The following is an 8,522-nucleotide window of genomic DNA, read 5'->3' as shown; positions in this document are numbered from 1 at the left end:
TTATGCACTTAATTACTAAAATATTATTCTCATAAATAGGTGGTAGTGTTTAGGTTTTATAGCTAGGTAAATGATTTGGGTTCCAAAGAAATTAGGGAATTAAGGTTCAAGAGGGTTTGCAAGGGTTGAAATGAAATTAAGGTAGGTTAAGGCTAAATGTGAGGTTTAAAATATGAAGGAATGCCTAAATCACATTCTTATCAAATGCAAGTTAAAAATTTCGCTTTGAAAGATCTAAGATGCTTGTTCTAGGAATGGTGAGAAGACAAGGACCATTTTCTTCCTTAAAGGCTTATTCAGACACTCAAAACTCAAAATAACTAATCAGAATCTGCATACCTAGATGAATGTATTAATTTTCAGCTATTAAGTAAGAGAAAGAATAATGCTTAAGACTTTGTACCCAGCTGGAACTTTCATTCCACTAACCATCTAAAGGTAAGTTGGATTGCTTGAATAAGCAACTTATGGAATTCAAAGACTGGTTTAAAAATTCAAAAATTTTAAATGAATGAATGAAATGCATGAGTGTAAATGTATTGTCAACCTATATGTAACTAAGTATGTATAACTAAGTGTATGAAGCTATATGCAGTGTATATAGGTAAATATGTACAAGTATGAAGTAATGAGTGTGTCGCTATATGCAAATGAAAAAGGAAAAAGTAATTTTTGCAAAAAATTTACCCTCTCCCCCATACTCAGAATGAACATTGTCCTCAATGTTAAGAGAGTGCAAGGAATGGGATAATTTGGCTATATGTGCAGAAAATGAGTAGCTCATATGTGCATAAAGAATTATTACCCTGTTGCATAAGCGATAGCACAACTTGTGTTGAAAGTGACACAAGCTGAGATGAGAATTGTTACCTCATTGAAGTGCAGCCAATATAATTAAATAAATTTTGGACAGCTGCTGCACTCATTGCAAAAGAAACAGTGCAATGGAATCCATTAAATCAATTAAACTCAAAAATTTGGAATAGGGAAGTTAAGCGCAAAAATATAATCAAGTGTAAATTCCGAAGGAGCATATCAAAGCAAGTGAGCAATGTACTAAAGAAAAATGTATTTTATGCGAAACTAAAAAAAACTGAATAAGTAAATGGGTCAAGTAAAAGAAAAACAACACAAGCAAAATATTAACTAAACAAGTTCAAAATACTAATTAATTAAGTAACTAAAATAAAGACATGAAATGTTTTTTTTTTTTTTTTTCAAATGGGTTAGTGGGCTTTTTGGGCATGGGGTTGGTTGCTGCTGGCCCATTCTGGTGAATGAAGTTTTTATCCTGCAAAACAAACAGGCGACACAAGTTAGATCATAAGCAAAACCGGTTATGTCGCAGGTTGTGCAACAATCTACCCAAAAATGTGCCCGGCGAACATAAGCGGTGACACAAGCAAAACCAGTTATGTCGCAGGTTGTGCAATAATCTGCCCAAAAATGTGCCCAGCGAACATAAGCGGTGACATAAGCAAAACCGGTTATGTCGCAGGTTGTGCAATCTGCCCAAAAATGACCAAATTTCATAGCACCTAAAAAATTGAAACAAATTAGATTTCAAATGATTAAACCTTCATAACATGAATTCTAATTGTTCAATTTGTCATGTTCATCAAATACTCATAAAAATTAATTTTTCAAAGCACCTATTCACACATCCATATTCAAATAATTTTCCTTTTAATCCAAGATGTCAAAATTTGAAAAATTTTCTCTTAAAATTAACAAAAAGGGCAATGAATCCAGCAAGAATCACCAGCAAATACTCAACAAAAGAAAGATGAAAATGGTAAGTGAACAAATTTGAAACTAAAATTTAAAGCCAAAAATTTAAAGCTAGACTAAAACAAGAAAATTTTTTTATGCTCATTTGCTTGCAATGCATTGCATCCCATCTGCACAAGGAAATTAGAACAATGTTAAACTCTGAATAAGGAGTATAGAAAAACTTAAAATAAATACATATATGAAGGAAATAAAGAATAAATGAAAAATTTGGGAGTTATGCACAAAAATGCTAAGTTTAGGTCTTTAGCTTGACCATACTCGCTCAAGATGTTATGGAGAATGAGAAAGATAGCAAGTTGCTATCTTCTCAATTGGCTCACCAACTGAATAGTGCCTCAACATTTGCCTATTTACCTTGAAATTACCCGATTTTTCACCAAAGATTTCCACAGCACCATGAGGGAAAACTTTTATAATTTTGAATGGACCGGACCACCTTGATTTTAGTTTTCCTGAAAAAAATTTCAACCTTGAATTGAATAAGAGAACTAAATCTCCTTCTTTAAAGTTCTTTTTCTTGATATGCTTATCATGCCATTTTTTAGTTCTTTCTTTATAGATCCTAGCATTTTCATAAGCATTAAGTCTCAATTCTTCTAACTCATCAAGTTGCAAAAGTCTTTTATGTCTAGCAGCTTGTAAATTCAGGATTTCCTTTTTCACAACATCCTTCATTGTAGGATTCAATCTTCTTTGATGTTCAATGGAAGATTTACTATTTGGCTCTAGGAAAATCCTATGCATACAAACTGTTGGGCTAATTCCCTTTATATCATCAATTGCATAACCCAAAACTCTCCTATATTCTCTCAAAACTCTCAACAATTTTTCATTCTCAATATCAGTCAAAGATGCATTAATTATAACAGGATATGTTCCATTGGGTCCAAGAAAAGCATACCTGAGGTTGGAAGGAAGAGGTTTAAGATCTACCTTTGGGGCATCCTCTACCTTTAATGATGGTGGTTTGATCTCCAAATTTTGTACTCCTTCAAGCTAAAAAATTGTGGCTTCAGGATGTGGTGGAGAGCTCTCCAAGTGTTGTGCAAAAGTAGCTATGTTGTGATTGTCATCATCAATGCTCCCACCATGGACTAAGCAATTTTCAAGTGGGTATTGTGGATAGCCTTTTCTAAAATGCTCTTGAACAATCTCATCAATAATGTCTACCCGCAAACAAGACTCAACTTCTTCATGTTTCCTTTTCATGGCTGGATTGATGTTGAATATCATTTGATCATCTCCCACTCTAAGTGTCAATTTCTCACCCTTTACATCAATTAATGCACCAGCTGTTGCCAAAAAGGGTCTTCCCAATAAGATAGGAACTTTTGTGTCTTCTTCCATATCCAAAATGACAAAGTCCACCGGAATGTAGAATTTCCCAACCTTGATAGGCACATTTTCAAGAATGCCTTCCGGATATTTAATTGAACGGTCAGCCAATGAAAGATACATGTTTGTGGGCTTCAACTCTCCCATATTCAACTTCTCATATATTGAAAGTGGCATTAGGCTGACACTAGCTCCAAGGTCACATAAGGCATTTGCCACACAATTATCACCAATATGACAAGGAATGGAAAACACACCCGGATCTTTGAGTTTGGGAGGTAACTTCTTCTGAATTATAGCACTACATTGCTCTCCCAAGTTGATGGTGTCATAATCTTCTAGTCTTCTCTTGTTGGAAAGAATCTCCTTCAAAAACTTGGCATAACTTGGCATTTGGGATAGTGCCTCAGTGAATGGCACATTGATATACAACTTCTTTAACACTTCAAGGAATTTGTCAAATTGTTTGTCTAGCTTATGCTTGATGAATCTTTAAGGGTAGGGGAGGGTGGGTTTGTAAGGTTCAGGTGGGATGTATGGTTTCTCTCCCTCATCTTGCTTACTTTTGCTTTCTTCTTCTTTTTCATTTTTCTTGCTCTCAACTGAATTTTCTTCTTTTGAGCTCTCTTTTTCTTCTCTCTTGTTTTCACTCTCTTGACCAACTTTCTTACCACTTCTCAAGGTCACAACCTTACATTGTTCATGAGGGTTTTGTGGTTGGCTAGGTAGTTTCCCATAGGATTTGCTTGCCGATGAGCTTGCTTGTTGAGCCAATTGAGTTTCCAACATGCGGTTGTGGACTTGTAATTGATCCATGGTTTGTCTCATGTGTTGCATTTCTTCCTCCAATTTGCTATTCATCTTGCTTTGTTCAGCAAAGAATTTTTCCATCATGCTTTCCAAGGTTGGCTTCGGTTCATGAGGTGGAAGGGATTGTTGTGCTCTTGCTTGATATCCCGGTGGTGGCTGCCTTGTGGGCTGAAATTGAGGCTGAAATTGAGGCCTATTCTGCTGCATATACTGCTAGTTATGAGCATAATTTGAGCTTTGGCCTTGTTGAGCAAAAGTTGCTTATGGTCTCCATGTTGAGTTGTTCACATTAGAATAAGCATTTCCCAAAGGTTTCTGTTGATAACCTCCTGCATAAGCAGCTTGTTCTTGCAAATAATCATCACCATAAGAAGAGTAATCAACTCCACAACTTTGGGTTCCATCTGTGTAAGCAACTTGTTGCATAGTTGTAGGAGTTGAGGTTGTTGCCTTGGTGCAAAAATCACTAAGAAGCTGAGTCAACTGGTCAAATCTTGCATTCATGTTGTTAACTGAGTCAAGTTCATAAATTCCAGCCTTCTTTAGCTCAAGTTCTCTAGGATTTCCCCACAAATGGGTGTTATGAGCAATCTTCTCTAATAAATCATAGCATTCTTCACTTGTCATTCTCATGAAATCTCCTCCTGCTTGTGAATCAATTGTGTTTCTTATGGCTGAAGTAACTCTGGTGTAGAAATTCTGAACAATCATCCATTTCGGTATTTCATGATGAGGACATTGCCTTTCAAGCTCCTTAAATCTCATCCAAGATTCATACAAAGTTTCATCATCCCTTGGCTTAAAAGCTACCATCAAATTCCTCAAATGAGTAGTCTTCCCAGGTGGGAAAAATTGAGATAGAAAAGCTTGAGATAGCTGCTCCCAAGTAGCTATAATAGCTTGTGGAAGCGAGTCATACCACTCCAATGCTGAATCCCGAAGAGAGAATGGAAATAAAGTGAGCCGAATCACTTCATCTGAGACTCCAGGTTGTCTTTGTGTGCCACATATCATCAAAAATTTCTTCAAATGAGAATGAGGATTTTCAAGTGGACTACCTCCAAATTGTGAATTCTGAACCATTTGAATGAGACCAGTTTTTAACTCAAACTGATTAGCTCCAATGATAGGTCTGTTATCTCTCACATCTGCACATCTAGGAAAAGCATAATCCAACATGGATCTTCTCTGAGGATCATTTTGATTAACAACTTCATTTTGCCTATTTTGCTCATTTCCTCCATTGTTTCCACCAATAGCTCTATTTTGATTCTCCATATTTTCAATTGTCTCCTCTTGCTCAAATCTTTGTTGTTCTTCTTTTTCTGCTTCCTTTCTTCTTTTGTATTCCTTTTTGTTGGCTCGACAGAATTTTTCAATTTTAGGATTGAACAACAATTCAGTATCACTTGTGCTTTTCGATCGTCTCATAAACAAGAAAAGTACCTGAAAAACACAAGGAACAGTAGTGAAAATAAAAGAAGATAAAAATTCTAATTAGCTTAAAACAATTAAAATCCAACTTAAAAATAAACAAATCCCCGGCAACGGCGCCAAAAACTTGATACTGTGTGTTGTCCGCAAGTGCACGGGTCACAGTAGTATAGTTTTAAAAAAAATGATATCGATCCCACAGGGAATTGTGCTTAAATTGGAAATAAAAGTATAAGCTAATTAGAATGACAAAATTTAAAGTTGTAAAATGAAATTTGGAATTAAAATTGGTATTTGAGGAATTAAAGCTAAATCAAACAATTAACTAAAATTAATTAAACTAGATTACCAAAATTAATTTGAAATTTCTATTTATGAAATTGGGAGGAATTAAATCTAAATTCAATAAAAATTAAAGTGATTCTAGAGATTGGATTTTTCAATATTGTTTGCATGTGGTTTATCCCTAATTTAGCCAAATACATGAAAATTGCAATTTTGAGGGAAATCAATTCTTAAATTTTTGAAACCTTTTTCAAGCATCTCAAAGTTGATTTTCATTAAATCAAACCCTGTTTTCACGGTATTTTAAACCTAACAAAAACCCAATTAATGCTCTAATTGATTTTGGAAAGTTCCCCTTAATCCTCTTAGCTTATCTCTAACACCAAGAAAATAAAGTTTATTGCAAGATTATCTATCCCTAATATTCACTTTTCAGTCCATCTATTAAGGATTAAAGCTTAACTTAATGAGGGCCCATTCATCAAGCAAGGCAATCAAGCTCACAAGCAATAAATAAAAAATGTAACAATCTTCATTTAAATGGCTAAATCAGTTCAAAACCACAATACAAAGCAATATTTACAAACCCATCTCTAGAATCTCAAATAACTACTCACAAATCATAGTTTTAAGACAAACCCAAGTGTATAAATGAAGAAATAATGGAAATCTAAGTTAAGGAATAGAAAAACCCAGAAAAATGCAAAAGAATCTGCTACAGAAAAGTGCAGAACGAGCTCCTGCTGCTGCTGGAAAAATGAATCCCGTGCTCCCTCCTTCTCTCTTTCTAATCTTGCCAAAAATTGCCTCCCTTCCTCCCTATGCAAAGAAAATGATAAAGGAGGCTTTATATGGGCTAAGGGTCTGCCCTAAAATGGGTAAAAAGGGGGAAGGTTCCAGAGAAAGTGAGGTAAAAAGTCAGAGTAACGAGAATGCCACGTCAGCCATTTCCAGTAAAAACGACATAAGCTGAGTCGGTTGTGTCGTGGGTTGTGTCGCGGGTTGTGTAGCTCTCAGCCTGAATATCTGACGATCGACACAACCTGCGACATAAGCTAATTCGGTTGTGCTGCAGGTTGTGTAGCTCTCGGCCATTTTTTTACTCAACTTCAAAATTTTTGCAATTCGACTTTAATCTCCTCCAAATGGCTACCCTGATCAAAATACATCAAATTTCTCCAAATTTACCCTACAAAACAAATAAATTCCAAAAATTAAACTAAGAAATGTGAAAATTGTAAAATTGACTAAATATATACTAATATCTATAATAATAGCTATGAACAAGGGTAAATTATGTGCAAAAATTACTCCTAAATGATGATATTAAATGCATGCATCATTATACATACAAGGCATGCTCATGCATTCACTTATAATTATATGTATGTAGCTATCATAGGCACGCTTTGTATTGCATTATTATTTGATGAAATTAATGTGGGTATCGCCTTAACGTAATTTGTAGCTATGTGCGTGTGTCAGCGTGCGTGAGGTGTGGTATTGGATATGGGTAGGACGGGTAAATCAGCTTGAGCTAGTCTCGCTTGGGGCCTGATCCTTTTTGTGATAAGTCGATGTGAGTACGGCTTTGAGTTAATCCCACTGACCCCTGCATTTGGATTATTAAAAGAAAGTCTAGCTCGAGTTAATCTTGCTGGAAGAGGTTGAAATTAAAAAAGCTTGTCGCAAGGTATTTTGCGGTCGCTTGGACGAACACTCACCGAAGTGGAAAAGAGTGAGGAGTCTCCACTTTAATTTTGAGGGAAATTAAAGAAAACCATTTGTGAAAATAAATTAAAATGAAACCACTTCAAAAATAGAGATTCTAGGTTCGGGGTCCGTAAATGGGTGGGGAAGGTGTTAGGCACCCCACCTCGTCCCTCAGTGAGGGTGAGCAGATTTAACCTTACGCTCTTTATAAATTAAAATCGATAGTTAGGGGGGTTAGAATGAAGATGTCAATCCCTTTGATAAAAGGGAATATTTGATTTTTCACTAATTCGGGTTACCCAGATACATAAATAAATGGGACGACCCTTAGTGAGTTGGTGTTGCGTATCAGTTTTATTTAGGGGGTTACTTTGCTTATTGTGCTGTCTTAGTTTGAATTTGAGAAAATCCGGGTAAAAGCTTTCCCGATCTCTGGGGATACTCTATTTAAAGTTTGAATGATGGATCTCGAATAAGAACTCTCCTCCGATCTCCACATATTTATTAAAATTTTGGTTGAGAATCGGATAAGAACTCTCCTCCGATCTCTTTAAATGATTATTAAAAGTTTTGATTGAAGATCGGATAAGAACTCTCCTCCGATCCTTTTAAATATTTATTAAAACTTTTAATTGAGAATCAGATAAGAACTCTCCTCCGATCTCTTTAATATTTATTAAAATTTTGGTTGAGAATCGGATAAGAACTCTCCTCCGATCTCTTTTAATATTTATTAAAATTTTGGTTGAGAATCGGATAAGAACTCTCCTCCGATCTCTTTTAATATTTATTAAAATTTTGATAAAGGATCTCGGATAAGAACTCTCCTCCGATCTCCTATTTGGTTTGGATGAGGATCAGGTAAGAACTCTCCCCCAACCTCTTGAAATTTAATTACGATCGTATCGCGCAAGGACCTTAGGCTAAGGGTTCTGGCATCCGAAGACACTGGGAACCCGGATTAGGCTTTTTTTAACTCATCGGTACCTTGTGACTAGATAGGGGAAACCAGACTGAATTTTTACCGATCTCCTATGTGATCGCCTTACCAGTACCTTTCAGCAAGCAATATTTGCTCTATTTCATTTGCTAGTCTGAAATTCAATTTTACTCTGACTCCCCCACCTTACCCAGTCACCTTCTTGAGCTAG

General features: G+C 35.7%; 1 non-coding gene across 1 annotated transcript; it reads left to right on the top strand.

Annotated features, from left to right (window-relative positions):
* The first annotated feature begins 4,660 nt into the window (after window positions 1-4,660).
* LOC131179727 (small nucleolar RNA R71) lies at window positions 4,661-4,767 on the top strand. The gene has a single exon (XR_009148614.1). It is a non-coding gene; the product is annotated as a small nucleolar RNA R71 (small nucleolar RNA).
* Window positions 4,768-8,522: the final 3,755 nt, after the last annotated feature.

This window comes from Hevea brasiliensis, chromosome 4, assembly GCF_030052815.1.
Source record: "Hevea brasiliensis isolate MT/VB/25A 57/8 chromosome 4, ASM3005281v1, whole genome shotgun sequence".
In the NCBI taxonomy this organism is placed as follows: Eukaryota; Viridiplantae; Streptophyta; class Magnoliopsida; order Malpighiales; family Euphorbiaceae; genus Hevea; species Hevea brasiliensis.
Note: the sequence above shows the minus strand (reverse complement) of the source record. Positions and strands in the feature narration are given on the sequence as shown.